The sequence below is a fragment of the Falco punctatus genome (genome assembly GCF_963210335.1).
Source record: "Falco punctatus genome assembly, chromosome: 6".
Lineage (NCBI taxonomy): Eukaryota > Metazoa > Chordata > Aves > Falconiformes > Falconidae > Falco > Falco punctatus.
In genome coordinates this window covers 72781839-72801421 of record NC_137585.1, presented here as the reverse complement: position 1 = coordinate 72801421, position 19583 = coordinate 72781839, and the positions used below count along the sequence as shown (strand labels likewise).

Below are 19583 nucleotides of genomic sequence, written 5' to 3'. Positions count from 1 at the left end.
CCAATGAGATATTGCTCCATTAACTAAACTGCTATAATATGAGAGTTCTTTAGAAAGCATTTTTCTCTCCATCACAACAGCCATTCCTGACAACTATAATTTCTGAGGCATGCTTGCTTGTGGTATTCTTCACACTATAGGATAACCTGGTTTGCTAATAATTTTAAAGAAAGCTTGTATTTGAATAAATTTATAAACATTTAAAAGACACATCCTTCTGGAGCTTAGCTGGTGAAAAGAAATGCTAAATCAGTGCTTGCTGATCGCTGAAGCCAACTGACGGGTGGCTTCTATATTTAGGATCCTCCTTACACCTGTCAAGAGACAGAGAGACAGCCAGCGAAAAAGAGTGTGCACCACAGGAAGCAATCCAAAGACCCATCTCTTGTAGCAAGGAGCTAAAAATAAAAGCAACAAAGAGCAATAAAGAAAACAGAGCAAAATCTTATTATTTATATTACCCCGCTGCTCCGTGACATGCTGTCAGCAAGCGCTCGGAACAGGGTACGGACCTCATTAGTTATCAGCGACTACGGCTTCCCGCAGGAAGCCACAGCGACACTCAAAGCTGGATACAGTCCAACTGTGTCAAACCTGTGCTCCTCAGGTGGATCCCTTTCCCTGCCGCTCCTTAGCTGAAAGCATGAGGCCTTTGCAGCAGCATTTTCATTCCAGAGTGAACTCCGGCAAATATTCATTCCCACACTTAGCAATGTCACCGGCAACGGGCTTTCCAGCTTTGACTGGCATCTGAGTACAGGCTGCTCTCCATTTGCTAATCTGACAGCACTTCTCTCTATGCTAATGATAGGTAGATATGTATGCAAACGTAACAAAAGGAAAATCACGTTGGTTTCTTTAAATAACACCATGCAACCAATTAATAAAACAATCCTATTGTAAAGGTTTCAGCTCCCTTTCTTTGTTTTAAACAGAATAAGAGAGTACTGTGTTTCAAATGGAAGGGCATCCAGCTGTAAAAGGGGTTTGCTTTCAACACAGGGATGCTGCCTTCCTCCCACCTGAGGTACACCATTCCTTTCAAATCTTTGATGTCCCAGTAAGCAGAAGTATTTGGGTTTACACAGATTAGGGATAAAGAAATAGCACTGCTGGGGAAGTATGGAAAACCATTCTATATAAACTTACACACATATCCCTTTCTAAATGCTACATGGTGGTTCCTAAACAAAGAAATGGAATTTCACTCCACCTTGCCTGACTCATATCATAACAATCCAAGAAACCTTTTAAATAATATCTGATTCACCACCACACTCCCTGCATTCTTTTTCAGAAAAGGAAATGAAATGGTCTTCAAGTATTCCCCAGTGTTCAACTGCATCTATTCCCGTTCAAACTTAATTTAAGTTTCAGTAACTATTACTTTCTCAGAAAGCAAACAAAAAAGCCTTTTTTTCCAATCAATAGCTGATGAAATGCACATTTATTTGTTAAAAATTAATGATGTGTATATTTGGGAGAGAGAAAATGCTCAGTCCTCATGGAAGATGTTAAATACTCAGAAATGTGGATGTTTCAGTTTGGACACATAGCACAGACAGCAACTGCAAAAATACCTCTGAATCTTCTCAAAAGTAACTCTAGTTATTTCCCTACCAGCTAGTTTTAATCACTGGTCAGTAGTTACACTTAGTTCATCTGGTGAGTGTACATAACTAATGCTTATGTAGATATTAATTTTAATTATATAAAGGCAAGAAGCAAATTAATATAAAAGCACGTGGATGATAATGAACTTACATGCAGCTCAATAAAGAACTAAGGACACATAGAGGAAATTTGTATATGATCAACACATGCATGCAGTAGTTCCATGTAACTTAATGTCACAGAAATAACTTCAAACTGCATAGGGCAAAATTATGGTATTACTGATGTCAACATGAATTTTGCAATCTACATGCATGTAGATTTCCACCATAGTTTGAAAGACAGAGGATTAAATGATTCAATACTTGCTGGAAATCAGATCCAGAGCAAGTCGTGCCTGGCTTGATGCAGAGTAGTAATGACATGCATGGTGCAGACCGATCAGCTAAGGCAAAGATAATCATGTGATATGCCTAAGGTCACACAGTTACTAGCAGTTTATAAAAGGACTTTATAAATTTAAGTTTTACGTGTAGTTTGTATTTTTAAAATCTTAGTGCTTTTTTTTCTTTGGATGTCACGTAGATTAACATTCATTTGCAATTCTGCAGTTACAGAATGTCCTACTAGTTATTACCATACATCATAGTGGGAAAGTATAATACTGCTGTATAGTGTCTATAATTATGCTAGCACATAGAAATAAGGCAAAGCATGTATCAACAGCTAATACATATTGTACACTACTCCCATCAAAACCAATGCAACTCCAGTGTACTCACACAAAGGATGTCAGCCTGAAGAGCTGTCAAAGATTCACTGAACCTGAGATACAGAAATTTAAGTCTCTGCCTGAAGACAGAATGGGACCATACTAGATGTACTGTAATAAATCAATGCATCTAGGTCCTATAATAAGCTCACTGTGCCCAGTCCTACAAATACTTCTTTACTATTTGTAGCATAACTGAACTGTCCAGAAATATTCACATGCAAAAACATCTGCAGGACAAGAATGATAAGACAGATCTACAAAGTTTTATGAAGTCCTAAAGGGTGACAACATATATTTACAAAGGACTAAGAGCCTTGTAGTAAGTATCGGGCAAACTATTGTTCCGTCCTATCTATCACTAACAGTGGCACCTATGGCAGAGGTTCTACCATTCTCTTGGGTACTAAACCAAATAACCATTTAACGTCTGCCTGCATTGCAAGTATGTCTGTCCTGCGTTGCTAACAGCAATGAACACATAGGAGAAGAAATTACAGAAAGTTATTTGGCTGTCTTGCATCATGTTAGAAGAGCACACACATTAGTATACATGATATTACCCCCGCCATTATTTGTTCCTCTACATTTATTATCAGAGAAAACCCTCAGGAGACATAAACTATATTGCTTTATCGTTACTAGGGATGCTGTTCCCATGCCAAAATTTCTAAGAATCTCTGCCTCATAAGCTTCTGTCATAACCAAATCCAAAATAATATGGCATTTGTTTCCTGACTGGAGCTTCCAAGTACTGCGCTAATAACAGAGACACATGTATATTGTACATGCATCGCTGCTGTTTGAGGTCTGTATAGAGGAACAGTCAGTCACCTGGTCTGGGATACTGCATCATTCACATATGTTAAATTGAACTGTATATAATAAATTCAGCCATATTAGAAATTATATTTAGGAATGCATCTGAGATATAATAAATGATGCAATAATTCTCTTCTGTATATAATTTCGATGACTTTTTGGAAGTCTTTTACCACCACACAAAAGTCAGGGATGACAAATGATTTCCATGCAGCTTTAGCATTATTTTCTCCCATAGCATGATAACAGAAAAGGCCAAGCTTAATTTCATTAAAAGGTGTGACCAAAGACAAAAGTGGACATAAGTCATCATCACAGCACTTCTTTGGAGTAGGTTGGCAACAAAGATCTTGTATATAGAAGCCTTTAAAACTATCCACAAATCTTCTACTGAAAGAAGTCTTCAAAAATTAAGAAAATATAAAATCCTAGAATAGTTTGGGTTGGAATGGACCTTTACAGGACACCTAGTCCAACCCCGCTGCAGTGAGCAGGGACATCTTCAACTAGATCATGCTGCTCAGAGCCCCATCCAACCTGACCTTGAAAGTTTCCAGGAAATATGTTGTATTAGTCATTTAGTGATAATTCTTCATATGGACTAGCCAATGCAGTACTTGATCCAAAAATCTGAAAGTCAAAGTCTACAGCAGAAGTGTTTTACTGAAAATCATATTATGATGCTATTCCATACTTCTACCTCCTAAGTGAACTTAAAAATGAAAAGGGTTTTGTTGTTTAGGGTTGTTTTTTTTCTTTTTTAGTAATACAAAAGTTGGAAAGAAAACAGTTAAGCAATGGGAAAAGTGAAGCTCCCAAGTAATACAGGAGAGAGCTTTTGCTCTTTCTGATTTCTCTTAGTATAAAATTAGAAGCTTAACAATTCAGAAGCACCATGAAAGCTTTTAGAGAATGAATCCACAAGCTACCTAGCTGTACTATCAAGGCATTGTGTATACTTAATTTTCCTTACTTTAATTTGTAGGTTAAAGTCTGCGAAGCAGCTGATAGCCTGAATAGGTGTTCATCTTTGCCATAATTCTGATAGCAATTTGTACTCAGACTTCTATTCTGCTCTGATATGTAATAGCAAAAATCAGCACTTGCATAGCATATTACATTTTGAAAGCATTGTCCAAACAATTCTCTATGGCCTTTTGAAGAATTCACAGATGAAAGAAAAAACTGGATAAGAATAGAATAAAACAGATCCTGAAACTCCTGATTTATATTTGTATACAAATAGCTTGGAAGCCTTAAACCAGCCCTAACTTACTACTTTGACACCATGTGAATTCAAACCATGTCTAGTTTTGAGATGCATAGAATGAGCCTTTCTTCTCAAAAAAAGTAAGCAAAGCAATGATAAGGCATTACATTTGTATGGAGGCAGACAAGTAGTGGTGAATTACTTTGGTTGACAGAAAAATCAGGTGGCCATTAAACTGCTGGCTTTAAAGCTCCTGAAATTTTTACTGTATCATTTCAGCATCATTTCAGCCTCTCAGAGAACTACACAAACAATGCAAAATAGCAATACTTCACTGTAAATTGCCCTTGTTTTTGCATTGATTTTGTTTAGATAGACATTGAGTGCTAAAAAGATTGTGTAATTGCTTCATTCCGAAAATAGCTTTATCAGCCAAGAAAGCCTTCATTAGTTCATTACCCAATTTTCCCAGGTGAAAGAAATGTCACATGGAGGGTGCATGTCCATGTTAAATCACATAGTAACAAGCTACAAACTCAAATCTGTCTAAATTACTGTTGAATTAGAAGCTCCGTTCCACAACAACAAACAAAACTCTGTACCTCATACAGTCTGTATTTGCCTATCATACATTTGTTTAAGGACTTTGGACTAAAACACGCTTACAATACTGCAAGTTTAAAAAAAAAAAAAAAAAAAAACCGCACCACAAACAAACAACAAACCAAACTGTTTTATATTATTATGTCGCAGATATTGTGGGGATGTGTCATTGTAGGTAATAAAGAACTAGTTTATTTTAAGCAATCTTTGAATGAGTCGTGCAGATGATCCCCAGTATGCAGGTTATCTATTTGGCCACTAAGAAAGTCTTGAATAAGTTCTATCCCAATACAAGTCATTAAGTGTCAGTATATGAAATTTGGATCTGGTACACCACAAATCTAAAAATTCAGGTATTGGTGAGTTCTCTTAAATGTTGATAAGGTTGCTCCCAAAGTCACCACAAGATTAAAGACAGAGTTAGCTACACAAGAAGCATGAGTGTCTTACCCACGTAGGTAACCAGGAGGGTTAGTATTTCTGTGCTGTACTGCTGATACTTCCTGTTTGTTGATTTTCAGGAAAAATCTCTGCTAGGAAATAAATAATTCCTGCCCAGTGAAGGGCTGTACCAGTTACTGAAGGCACACGGCATAAAACACACAGGACCAGCCAGCAATTTCTCTTTCTGCAGTGAAACAGTGTCCTAGCAATAGAAAACATCCACACATATCTTAAAACTCTCTCTGCATAGGGTATCCTTACCACAGCTTTTGGGTTCAAAGAATAACTTTTGGCTAATGCCTTACTTTCAGTTCTCAGAGAGAGACACTTCTGCAATCTCTCCATGTAGTGGAAGCTTTTACTAGGTTTTCATTGCCAGAGACAAGGTATGCCCTTTGCAGCTTTACCAAAGTTATCTACAAAATCCATCTGTCATGTTAGTCTTACATTAGAGTTGCATTTTGAATAATTAGCTATAGAAAAAAATTCTTATTAAGTCAAAATCATAAAAGCTGTAAAGTCAAATAACCAAAATAAGAATTCATCTACATTTTAATATGTAAGCACATGCAAGCATAACTCTGTCCTTGTATATCTATTTCATGTCCTCAATGGAATGTGTTTGCAGCAGAAAAAATAACGGTTGCTTTTGTAACTGAAGATGGGATCACAATGAAGATGTTTAAAAAAAACAATTTAAGGCCATAAGGCAATTTCAATACCTTGATTTCCTAGTATTCAAGTGTTTAGTTTTACAATCAGATAACTTACTTTTAACGTAGATTTTTTTAAAGACTGATAAGCACTTTATTCTATAAACAGATTATTCTCACAGAGAGTTAATGGGACAACTGTACGGGAGAATACTATTCACTAAAAAGAAATAGACCTCCAGGTAATTAGATATGTGGAACAAAATATTTGTTCACCAACATTTAACCTGTGCTTGCAAAGCTGAAGCTTCACTACGGAATACATAAAGTGTTTTTAGAAGCACGGGTATCTACAAGAATAACAGAACATTTTTGTGCAAAACTACCTTGCGGGCCATGTATTTTATTCTGTAAATAAATGGAGTTATGAATGGAAAAATCACTATCAGCAAAACATTTGCAAGCAAAGTATTGTTCTATATATCCACTATAATATTCTTTACGGTCATTTGTTAACTGTATCTCTCACTGTTCATGCAAGGAAGCAATGGGAACTTTTAATCCTAATTTCTGCAGACTAGGAGAGTGTATCTATACTAGGAACATTTACATAGCATATGAGTAAAGATACTCGCCAAGTGCTTCCAATAGCAAAACACCAGAATTTCACCTTGTGTCCCAATAAAGTACCAACATCATCTTTCAGAGTAAACCCAGCTTCACTGGAAAAAAAATACATAAAGTTTGTCTGTAAATTTCATACTGATTTTAAACCTAATTACCTGAAAAATCAAGATTTCATACCAAAAGATGAATTAACTATTCAGTTGTGCATAATGAGGGGTTAAAATAAATTACTTCTATCATTCCTACCATTGCAAATTGCAATGCTGAGCTCTAGAACTAATTGCTTAAGAAAAAAAGAAAAAGAAAAAAAAACACACAAAAAAGTAAATTTGTGAAAGCCACTTACAGTTCTCCTGCACGTTACTAGATGTTGCAGTATTTTGAAAAGGAAAGTATTTCTTCCTTACAATTCCATACTTACATAAAATTGTGTTTGTTCCTAATCTGGGGGAACATCTTTCAGTGCCTTCCAGCACATTAAGGAGTTCTTTTTCACATGGACACTTGCTCAGTGGGGCACGGACAATGAAGTAGTGTCAGAGCTTGTAATTTACAAGGAAGACAAATGACCACATCTGATATCACGCATGGTTTCTTTGTGACATCTTACTAGTCCCTTCTGTACAGTCTAATACAATCATGTATTACATTTTATTTTATATAATTTTTAAAATCAGGCCTTGACAGTGATGACTCATTCCGTTGTGATGAAACCTGTATGTGTTTAATCAGAAATTATTTTATGTGGATTCATCCTTGCTCTCAGGATTTAAATGATACAGGACTGATACTCATTTTGCTGAAATTACACTGGTGCAAAGAAGGATTAAATTGGGTACCTAATCATTTCCAGACACATTTAGAGTATACCCTGAGACATACTCTTAGTCACGCAACAAACCAATTAATCCTTCATGTATTTCTAATCAGTCAAAACTGACTATAAGGACCAGATCCTGCTTTCAGTTACTGCAAAGCTTTTCCCCATGCGTATAGCACAGTGAAATCTCCTTAAGACATGTTCCTGCACATATTAGTGATCCTCTCCCATCTTATATATCTACCCACATAATTCAAAATACATTCACAACAGGTAAAAGTCTAATCCAGAAAGATGCTAAAGCAAGAAAAGTAACTTGGTAAATAACAAAAACCAAAAAAAAAAAAAAAAAAAAAAAAAAAAATTGGTAAGGGCTACGCTTCTGTTGTTAAGTGTTTGTGGCAAGCCAAAATAATTGCAATGAAAACTATGTTGCTCCTGCTTGAAATCTTAACAGCCTTAGTGATTATCAGGTAATTAGTGATTGCTGATGATCATCTTAGGCATGCTACTAGCCCATAAATGGAAATAAATCAATGCCGGGCCACCTAAATAGCATTAATTACATACTTTTATGACCATCTTTGTTACAGAAGCAGGACATCTTGCAATATGCAACACATTTATTCAAGCAGGATGACAACTGGAGTGTAATTCTCATTTTAGAAATGCGAACAGAAGGAATAAAACCAGCAGTAGCCAGTGCTGCAAAGGAAGAGGGCAGCAGATGAGGTGAATGAACTCAAGTGTCATGAGCCCTTGGCTAGTATTGTACACACCTATTGCCTCTGTTTTAATTAGCAAGTACAAAATATTCACAGTACAAATTTCAGATAAACTGGGCATCTACAGCTCCAAGTGATTTCAACAGTGGGAGCAACGATTTGCAGCGTGGCATAGGAGTGCAACTAGCACGCAGCATTGGCATGAGTCAGATATGCTGGCTTCTTTTCACGATACTGTCTGCAGATTTTTGCTGACTCCTGTTCGTTTCTAAAAATGCTGTTAAGCTTATGTTTTGCAATCTGTGTACATCCAAAAAGTACAGATCTTGGGAATTAACTTCTTCTAACTCCCCAGATCTCAAGTTACCAAAAGAAGCAGAAATGATGGTACCTTTTCTAAAAAGATTTTTTTTTTTTTTTTTTAAAGAGAGAACTAGGTAAACCAGCGGTATTATCCATCCAGGAAAGGTTTGGTTTCTGAGGCAGGGTGGGAATATAGCAAACACACATTTTAATAAACAAAGCTTAACAGCTTAACAACACTTATCAACTACAGAGAGCTTTAGAACCATTAGCTAACAAATTAATCTTGACAATAAACCCTTGCCTTACTAAATGGTAAGATACTGCTGCAGTCTTCTAGTTTACTGACAGAAATTAGTGTGGAAAAGTAAGGTACAAAACTTAAGAAATAATGCAATGCATTAGAAGAATAATAAAGGCAAATAAAACAAAATGAGGCAGATATTAATAGAGACATACAACGGTAAAGAGCTCAGCCAAGATACACACAATTCAGGATGTGCATCATAGAAACCAAAATCAGATTATATCATGATTAAACACAAGTAAATAAAAAAGCCTATTACCTCTTCTATTTCTATTCCTTTTTTTTTCTTTTTTTTTTCCAAAGTTGGTGCCACAGAATTTTTTTATGAGGAAAGTCTCAGATCAAGAAATAATTGCTGCATTAGGAAATACAGGCACTGCTAACCATTCTACAGAAGGCTAACTTTCCACAGAAGATGATGGTACAAGAAAGCTCTTTGCTCATTTCACTTAATTTCCATTTTGTCTCACCACGCACTCCCACCTGTATGTCTCGTCACTTTGACCTGTCTTTGAAAAAAAATCTGATGACTTGTTACATCCATATGTAAAAAGAATAAAATTACATATGTGGCTAAGAGAAAATACGGACATTCAATAATCTCTGCAGGAATTATTCTAAATACCTACCAAATAATACTGCACTATGTATTATATTTTATTCTAATTCAATCTGCTAAAAGAAGTCTGCCATATACTGCAAAAAAAGCAACATCTGCATTAACATCTGCATGACGAACCACCACATTTCTGGATTAAACTCATAAAACTGAGTATCCACATAACTCATAGGGCAGAGCAACACCCAAGTACAGAGTACTGCTGCCAAGGACAGGGCTGTATTTAGGATCCCCAAGAACTCTACCAAACAGACTATTGAAATCCACACCGGGGGCAAATGATTACTGCGAGGGTTCATTCAGCTGTTTACAAAATAAACCATTTTTCCCAGTAGTCCACATCAGAATATCATAAATCAAAACTTGCCTTTTAATGGCTGTTGAACCTTCCCCTCCCCTCAACATTTTGACTAGTCCAATGGGATATTGGGTCTACTGCCAATATATTTTCTTAAACGACCTGGGATGGACTATCGGCAAAACTTGGGGCATTAGATACTGGCTACCCAGCGCAGATAGGGGGGGACTGTTTTTTATTAAAAAAACAGGAAGTAAAAAGCGGTACAGCGATTGGCCCCAATGTCATAATCAAAAGCGATAACCAGCAAAGAAAAGAAAGCTTGCCAACTTCCACCCCCGTTCCAACCGATCCCTTACCAACCAAGCAAATAGTTCCCTCAAGCCAACCAAACATGAACTCTCACCATTTGCCCAACAAGCCATTTTTTAACGTGTTAGATGCCACCTTCCGGTCGCTGAATCAGTCAAACCCGGATCTCATGAGTTCTTGTTGGTTATGTTATGACGTGTATCCTCCCTTCTATGAGGGCATTGCCCTCAATGCCTCTTTTGACTATTCATCAGACAGTAGTCCAACCCAGTGTAGGTGGGACACACACGGAAAGGAATCACCTTGAAACAAGTCAGGGGCCTGGGCTTATGTTTTGGTAATACCACCCTAGCAAGCTGGGATAGTGCTGTTCGTGCAAAAACCATTGTTGTTGACAAAACCCGTAAATGGGCGATCCCATCCACACCCGGAATGTGGATTTGCCACCAATCGGGAGTAACCCCCTGTGTGTCCCTTGAACTTTTTGATGACTCTGCTGACTTTTGTGTACAAATTCTGATTGTTCCTAGAGTCCTATACCATCCAGAAGAAGAAATGTACCATTATTGGGGAGAAGCTAATAGCAGACTTCAAAAAAGAGAAGTACTGACAGCTGTAATGATAGCGACGCTGCTTGGTTTGGGAGCAGCTGGCACGGCCACGGGAGTGACCTCCCTGGTGACCCAGTAACGAGGCCTGTCTCAACTACAAGCCGCCATCGATGAAGACCTACAAAAAAATCGAGAAATCCATGACCTTTTTGGAGCAATCCCTCTCCTCTCTTTCAGAGGTTGTTTTGCAGAATAGACGGGGATTAGACCTCCTGTTTATGCAACAAGGAGGCCTTTGTGCCGCCCTGAAAGAGGAATGTTGCTTCTATGCTGACCACACCGGAGTGGTTAGAAACTCGATGGCCAAATTGAGAGAGAGATTGGCTCAAAGAAAAAGAGACAGGGAAGCCCAACAAGGGTGGTTTGAATCATGGTTTAACTATTCACCGTGGCTAACCACCCTGATATCCACCTTGATAGGACCGATTGCAATGATCATGATGACATTGATCTTCGGACCCTGCATATTAAATAGGCTCGTGTCCTTTGTCAAGAGCCAACTAGAAAAGGTTAACATCATGTTTGTAGAACACCAACAACTGCTTTAAACATGTACTTGGTCAGTTTTTTCCCCGGTTATCCCCATTTATCCCAAGTTAGACTCCATTACCCCCAGTTACCCCCCAATTACCAGTTGCCCAGTGTGCCTTATATTTGTTATCGTGAAATCATTATTTGTACTCTTTTTTAGAAATATTTTTATTATTACTATTTTAGCCTGTTTAGTTAAGCATAGGGAGAGGGGAAATGTAGGTAGTTAGGGCTTGGCGGCCGGAAGATGTCACGCTGTACGGAAATATAGGGCCCCTCTCCGGATAGCCAATAGCTTTTAGCTTATGACGTAAGCAGACGGAAGTGACGTTGTAAACCCAAGTTATATAAGGCCGCGCCACTTATCAATAAACGCCATTTGCCATCCACCACATGTCTGTGAGCTGATGGCCCGAGCAGCCTGGGGTTGGTCGCCGTGCCGTTCCTGAACCAGGTCCCCACGCCTCCAAAGGCAACAGTCTACATGTGCCGGAGTCAGTCATTCACCTGTAAGAGTGGGGGAAGGAACAATAAACCCCCTAACTTTATAATTCACACTTCCACTCATCTCCTTCCCGTGGTATCAATAAATGCAATCTTTCCAGCTCACACTACAAAATGTTTCACTTCATATTCTTTGACACAACAGCCACGGTAACTCTGTTTCATCCTATGAAAAAGATTTGAATTTCTAATCAAGAGTCAAGCTGGTGTGGCAAATTTCTACTCATTCCAAGAACGAAGAAAACTTCCCTTTTACTGGTTTGTTTAAGACTACCTTAGCGCAGAAAGAAAAATGCAGCGCGGTATTAAAAGCAACGATTGAGAAAAACAGGCATGCCTTCATTTAAGCTTTAGACCTGCCACACTTACCCAGAGAACATCTATAACTTTCTTTTTATGCCTACTTGAAAGAAGATTTAGTCCATGCTTAGGAAAATATAATAAAAATCCCAGTAAAGATAAGGAAGGGAGAGATTATATTGCTGGGGAATGTTTTAAGCTTTTAGACCAGTCTACTAGGGAGCGGCACAGGGAAATAGGAGCACTTGAGTTAGAAAATTGTTTGGAGGAACCAAGTCTAGCTTTTCTCCTTAAAATAAAAATTAACATAATTTAGCATCCGGTTGCAACAAAAACTAGAAAAAGAAATACAAAGACTGTGGACTCAGCAACTCCTTCGTGTTCTTATTTACTTCACAAATCAGGTCAAAAGTGAATCAGAATTTCTAATAAAGGATAAGTTTGAGAGTCTTTGCCCATAGACTTCAACTGAAGCTTTATATGCATGAGGGCTGCAGAAAGGACCACTGATCTAGTATATACCTCCATGTTAAAGATAATGATTGCTGTGCAAAATATTATTCTTAGCCCATAAAACGCACAGGACACATTCTTTTAAAAAATCCTCTTTTTTGCATCCCTGGCTCAACATTCATGGCTCTGGGGAAACAGGAAATTTCAAAATTTAAAAAATGAAAAATGCTTAAATCACTATGTAGAAAATCTGTTACAAAGTCAGACTATAGCTCCTGTCCTGACCAACTCTCAAATGAGAGGGAGAAAGAATGTACTTTAAGAAGAGGATGAAAAATCCAATAAAACATTTTTTATACTAATCAGCAATAATATAACTTCACATTCATATTCTATGGGTATTTCAGGCCTGCCTCAGATTAAAAAAAAAAAAAAAAAAAAAAAAAAGTCTGACTTTGAATTACTGTAATTAACTGCAAAAGCTTGCTGATTTGTTGATGCAAAGTAATGTCAATCTTTTTCATAAACTTGTTAGAATCTTTGTAAATAAATAGCAAAAATTATACAAGGAATGGAAATTCAGCTTTTTGTCATTGGTTCACTGTTGGCGTGCTGAGAAAGGTGTCGTAAGGAGGGAAATAAGTGAAAAACTGTGATCCTTTCCCTAGCATCATTACTGTAGCATTACACTATGTGTAATAGTGAGCCATATTCTTGTCACAGTGTGCTTGTGAAAGAGGGAGTGTATTTTACATTTCGCCCTGAAAACTTATTAAGTCTGGGAGGAAGGAAGATGTGAAATGTAGAGTTTGCTTAGAACCAGATTAGGTCAAAAAATAGTTTGGAAAGCACTGGAGAAGGAAAAGACAAATCCCTCGAGCTGAATAGCTGCAGGCATGCGCCATTAATTTTTAGCTATTAAAAAGTGCTGAGGCATATTTTGAAAATCTTCACTCCTACACTGAAATTTTTTTCTAACAAGCAGCATAGTCTGGCCCTAAATTGAGGATATCCAAGCCATGAACACTACTGAAGTATGTAAAAGCAGTTGAGAGTGACTTCAACTACCAGTGTTGCATATTTTCACCTTAAAGCGTGAGCCACCCCTGCATCACTACTGTATGCATTATACAGTACTTCTCGACAGAAAAATCACATTCGGCAAACAGTGTTGATTCCAGTTCTTTTTCACAACTGGAAATCAGAAGGGAAAGAAGAATCACAACACTGTAATAGCAATGACCAATTTGCTATAGTAAGCAACAGCACAATTGATGCCAAAACTGGTTCCTGGTCTGATTCTACAGAACAAAGCATTGCTCAATATACATTTGAGAAAAGTTGAGTGGGGTCAGGCTATTTAATAGATGTAACAAGCGAAATAAATCAGAGCTGTAATCTCAAATGCAAATCATTTAAGTATTCCTTGATACCTGTCTTGCAGAAGCTGTAGATGGAATGAACAAGCTGATGCAGGAATGGGCTAAGAGTGATCTAAGACACAACACACAAGCACTGCCCAGGGTGGAAGTAGAAACGCAGTTATTTTGTACTTCTTAAGTTCTGTGTATTTTCAAGGTGCTAGATACGTTTTACTGGGACACCAAGGACATTGAGCTGTCATTCTTTCTATCAAGAAGTCTGATTCAGCATTTGGAAAAGACATAAATCAAGTATGGCACCTGGCTCTACCAATTTATAGCTGCAACAATACCAATTTATAGGTCCAACAATTTTATTCCAAAGTTGTGTTCTGGTAAATCTTTTCTTCTATTAAAGCAGATATTTTAACAAGGCCCTAGAAAATATTTTCTGCAGTCCATAATACCAGCTTTTGTCACTAAGGTCTTTATAAGCACTCTAAGCATGACATGCATCGCAAGCATACAGAGATCAAAAGCTCGTGCATTGCTGCAAAGAAGTACAAAACAGTCTGGGCCCAAATTCTGCTTCCACTATTGTCAGCAATGGAGAGAGTAATTTTTCTCTTAAACTCCTAAAATGCTCCTAAACTGCAACCCCTGTCTCTCTGAAGTTTAAGTCAAACACGGGTCTAGAAGATAATACTACCTTGGGTAAAGGATTCTCACAGAAGGGAAGAAAAGAATAAAGTCATAAGCACGTTAGATCACAGTTATCAGTGGGCAACTATAGTCTGTTTTGTTTCTTTGTTACAAAAGATTATAGTAATAATAATTTGACCATGCTTCCATCAATTTAAAATGCTCTGCTAGATAAATATTTTTAAGATCTGTACAACAGGCCTTCTATTTAACAATGAATACATTTCAGACTAATGTGCTGCCAAGCTCCAGCTCTCTTTCTAGCAGCTGAATTCTTGGATAAAATCATTTTGCAGGGTATGAGCAATGCAGTTCTGAAAATAGCATCACTGCAAAATGAAAGATGGCAAGAACCTCTACAATACTGATTTATTTCAATGAAATTATATCTTTTATGATCAGTTTCTATTTTGATGTTTTCAGCTGAATTTTCATACTTAATACATGTAAATCTACAGAACTTGTTAATTTCAAGGCCCCAGCATAAATGTCCAAGAGGGAAACAAACAAACAACCAAACAAAAAAAACCCCACAACATTCACAATTAACATCCTAAAATATGTAAAACAGAAAAAAGCTTTGTGGATCCAAATAATTTCCATTTATCACCACCACACATACAGCAACACTCACGAAAATAAACCAACACCAATAAGCAAGCTGTTTCGCACTTAGCTTTAAGTATGTTTTTACTAGAAGAACGGATTGGAGTGACACTTTTTAAAATATCGGTGGGGTTATATATCTTCTGTAATGTTCAGCATTCTGACGTGTGCTGCTGATAAAACAATGAGAGGTGATATCGCACTTCCCTGATTCTAAGTAATCTACATCTTTTGGCTTTCCAATTCACTGATCTGAAGGTACTCTTCAGCAGATTTTTTTTCCTAATAATGAAGGTTTTTAAATAATTGGAAAATACAATTTGCACATTATAAGGAGCCTGATATTTTACAATCCATTAATGCAGCTGTCTTTTCTAATTAACATCAGCAATAAAATTGGCATTCTTCTATCACAGACTTTATGCTAAAAATGAGATTATATGTATATGAGATGTGTCAAAATCCCTAAATCCAATGGTAGAAACATGAAAAGAACACACCATAAATATCTCCTATCTACGTTTGGTTGCTGATTTTATATAGAAAGCGACGCTGTGTAACAAGCCCAGCTACATTCTCAGCAAGACCTACACTTGTTAAGTCCATGTGCAGAAAGCAAAAATACAAATGTCCCAATTGTGCAAGTCCTAATTCGTGTGACTCATATAGACTTCCCTGAACTCTTCTAATGACACTGAAACAGTAGAGATGATTCATGCAAATAAAATATGGGAATACACAACTTCTTTTCTAAAAATTTCCTGACTGCATACATATATATATACACACACATGTTCATATGCATATTTTTTTTACCTTATGTATACTATTTTTATCCACAGATGTTTTACACCAATTCATCTAAGTAGCAGATCTGTCTTCAATATAATGTATAATTAAATATCTACACACAGAACAGGTGACAGAGGAGGAAAAAGGATAAAAGATAAAGAGAGAAAATTAGTGGGGGAGGAAAATTAGACAAAATTAAATAAAAACAGACATTAAGCTATATCCAGAATAATGTAAGTACAGAAACAGTCCCATTGATATTGAAAAGCTTCATCTGTAGGTTTATCAAAATTAAAATATCCGTTTTGTTTTCTTGGTTGTTTTTTCTTTTTTAATCAGTACACACAGGTTTATCATCAGAAAGCAGTCTTTATATCATACATTATTCACTATCAGTAAAAACATCAACACTGCTAAGACATGCTATGTTAAAAGTATACCTACAAAATACAACATATTTTTAAACTTGAGACTCTCTGTTTTGATGCAGTACAGATAAAAGAGCAGAAATAAAGTGAGTCTTACACTACCATTATCAGGAAACAAACAAACTACATTTATTTAATAGTATTTTTTTTCTCAAGTCTGTATAGATGTGGATGATAAATATATACAGCTACAAAGAAAGAAGTGCCTTGCGTACTATGTTTGCAGTAGTATGGTTATAGTGACAGGAGTACTATATACAACAATATTCTCATGAGTTCAAAATATCTGCTGTACTGCGTGTATAATTGAAGTTCTTGGAGTTGCTATGTTAGAAGTAAGAGCATGAGATCTTGTACCAACAAACAATAGATCCCTAATACATGGTGCAATGAAAATTATACATTTTAATGAAATGTATCGATCAGCAGCTAAGCCTTACAGCTAAAGATCGAGACACAATTACCACTATACTTAAATAGTTCATTAAAGAAAACTCTTCAATATTTTGCGGTAAAATATTCCAACACAAGAAGTAACAAATGCGATTATACCACCTGCCCAGATTTTCAATGAAGGAATAAGGCTCCCGTTTCATACAGCACAATCCTTCACTTGAAATTCTCTACACATTGTTGGGTAAATATATCAGCGCCTTTTTGCCTTGTCAGAGAGGCAAAATTAATCAGATGACTGAGATTCTATCCAACAGGCATTGCTTAAAGCTTCATGCTTAAACCTTCAGCATTTTTTGCTAAAAATGTTTCATACTTCTATACTACTTATTGGTGATAAGGACTTCTGAATGTTTTAGTAAAAGCACGTTAAAATATTTATTGATGCAGAAGGAACAGACGACTGAAAGAAAAGTGATTGTGCAATAAAGAGTTGATGAAATCACAAGCTATATAGCTCTGAATATGCACATTTTTCACACAACAGCTGGGAAATACTGCTTCCTCAGATCAACTTTTCAACTAAGAGAAAAAGAGACTGAAAATAATGGGGAAAAAGCAGGTAGCTAAAAACATAATATCAGCAAACCTTCAATTCTTTGGTTATTAATATCTTTTCTTTCCTATATTCTCTTCTCCTGCATGTTTGTGGTTTTTTCTTATTTTTAATATTCTTAAAATCTAAAACCTTTCATATTCAGGGCATTTGGATTACTTCTCTTTGTTCTTCCCAATTTGTAATCCCTAGCAGGAAACTAAACACTGCTGTCAAGTCTTAAAAAAGAATCCAAAAATTGTTTTCTTTTTCACCTGTTACATTGTTACTTTTTGCAAAGCAACTCTCCCTGCATCAACTTGTTGTGCTGTCTTCTAAAGGAACCAAGCCTTATCTGCACTCTCGTTCAATTTCAAAGGGGAAACATTACTATGAAGGATGGACAGGTGCTATAGATTGTTTCTACCATATTTCAATGGAATAATAATGAGAAAAAAAGAAAGACAACAGCAAGACGATGGTGTAGAACAAGCAATTGCTGTTGACTAGCATCATATTCCGAATTACTTAACCATAGGTATAGTTATAATTAAAGTTACAGAATATGTTTCCCTGTTGACAATTTCTATTATCATGACTGGGAGTAAAGGTAAATTCTGAAGGGAATTAGCAAACATGGGCAGCGGGACAAAAACAGTTTTAATCATGTAATGTTATGCTAAAAAGTGATCTAGAGTCATATTTGAAATTATACAATATTTTTTATACAGTATTCTTTTGATTCCATTAGGTTTCATACTCCTTTTTTCTCTTTTAAAACTAGCAAAATATATGTAGAAGATAAATTGTAATTAGGTGTGTATGACAACCTTATCAGCTCAATAAGACACAGTAAATACAGGAGCTCAAACACAAGAAAAGCACCGACTTAAAAAGCCCTGGCTTTGTGTTTTGTCACTCTCGCTTCTACACGGCACATCTTTTACAAACTGCAGCACCAGAACGTTTTGAAAGAGAATTTTCCCTTCAATGAAAGGCTGTATTTATTCAACTTAGAAGATATTAAGTGGTTACTTTGTACTTATCTTTGTATTCCTTTCTTTCATTTAACAGTGCGAGCACCCCTTTTGAGCCTTTCATAATGGAACCGATACTCAGAACTGAATCCAATTATAACAACCCACCAGCAGTACTAATTGGCGAAAATGCATTGCTGGTAATTGCTCTAAACTCATCCTTCTGCACAGGATGAACGAGGGCAATGAATCCTACCCAGCGTTAAACAATGGGGAAGTCTACCATTAGCACTGTTTTTCTTATGTAAAATGCATTAAAGTGAGTCATCCACTTAAAAGTTACCTACTGGTAGCTTTAACCCAGATTCAGGAACTAAGGTAAGTGCTTAAAAAAAAAAAAAAAAAAAAAAAAGTGAGAAAGAGAGAAGAAAAAGGAAGAAAACACCATCACTAGTACATTGCGTTTTGGCGTGGTGGGTTTGTTTTTTTCCCCAATCTGTAGGCGATGCTCCAATATGATGCATTGGCTTATTTTTGCCTTTCTTTTATTGCACGCTTTCGTTATGCGATCTTTGCACTGCTCCGGGCAACACTTTCACGCTAATACGTACGCAGTGCTTTAAAGATTCCTATCTCAGGGCCAGACGTACAGCCGCTTGCAGCGAGAGCAACGCCTACAGCTCTCGCAAAGGTGCCTTCGCGGCGGCCGCGTCCCCGCAAGGCCGGCGCCGGAGGGAGCCGCTCTCCAGTTGTGTGGCTTTAAGCAGGCGAAATCCCCCCGGGGTGGCCCACGCGTGCGCACAGCCGGCACCCACCGGCGGCCACGGGTCGCGAACAAGCCCCGCAACTGTCACCAAAGCCCTGCAACTGTCACCGAGCCCTGCGACTGGCACAACACCCGCGGCGTGCGCTGGAGCGCGGCCAGGGAGGAGGCGGCTTCAGCACAAGGCTCCGAACCCGCCCGCCCGCCGCAGGACGGCGAGGAAATGTGCCTTTTGCTCGGATTTTGGTAAAATTGCGAAAGTTTTAATTTGGGGGTGTGGGGGTGTGGGAGAGGGAACGGCGTTAAGAGTCCAGCCAGGCTGAAATACCCGTTGTGGGAGGAGGGGGCGGGCTCTGTCACTCGAAACTTTGCTCCCGGAGCGGCGGAGCCCCGGGGTGCGCGGGCGCGGGGCGAAGCCCTCCCCTCACGACTGCCGCC

At 37.6% G+C, this 19583-nt stretch overlaps 1 protein-coding gene and 1 long non-coding RNA gene across 17 annotated transcripts in view; one reads left to right on the top strand and one right to left on the bottom strand.

Moving 5' to 3' along the window:
- CACNA2D1 (calcium voltage-gated channel auxiliary subunit alpha2delta 1) overlaps nt 1–19583 on the bottom strand; it is a 434287-nt gene that overhangs the window by 412991 nt on the left and 1713 nt on the right. The gene's annotated exons all lie outside the window — the stretch shown is intronic.
- LOC308065847 overlaps nt 19251–19583 on the top strand; it is a 30759-nt gene continuing 30426 nt past the window's right edge. For 3 of the 4 annotated variants that reach the window (XR_013928940.1, XR_013928941.1, XR_013928942.1), the window contains exon 1: nt 19256–19391. This is a non-coding gene — a long non-coding RNA (uncharacterized lncRNA). Of the gene's footprint in view, nt 19392–19583 lie in introns of all 4 variants that reach the window. The other variant, XR_013928939.1, reaches the window with a different exon arrangement.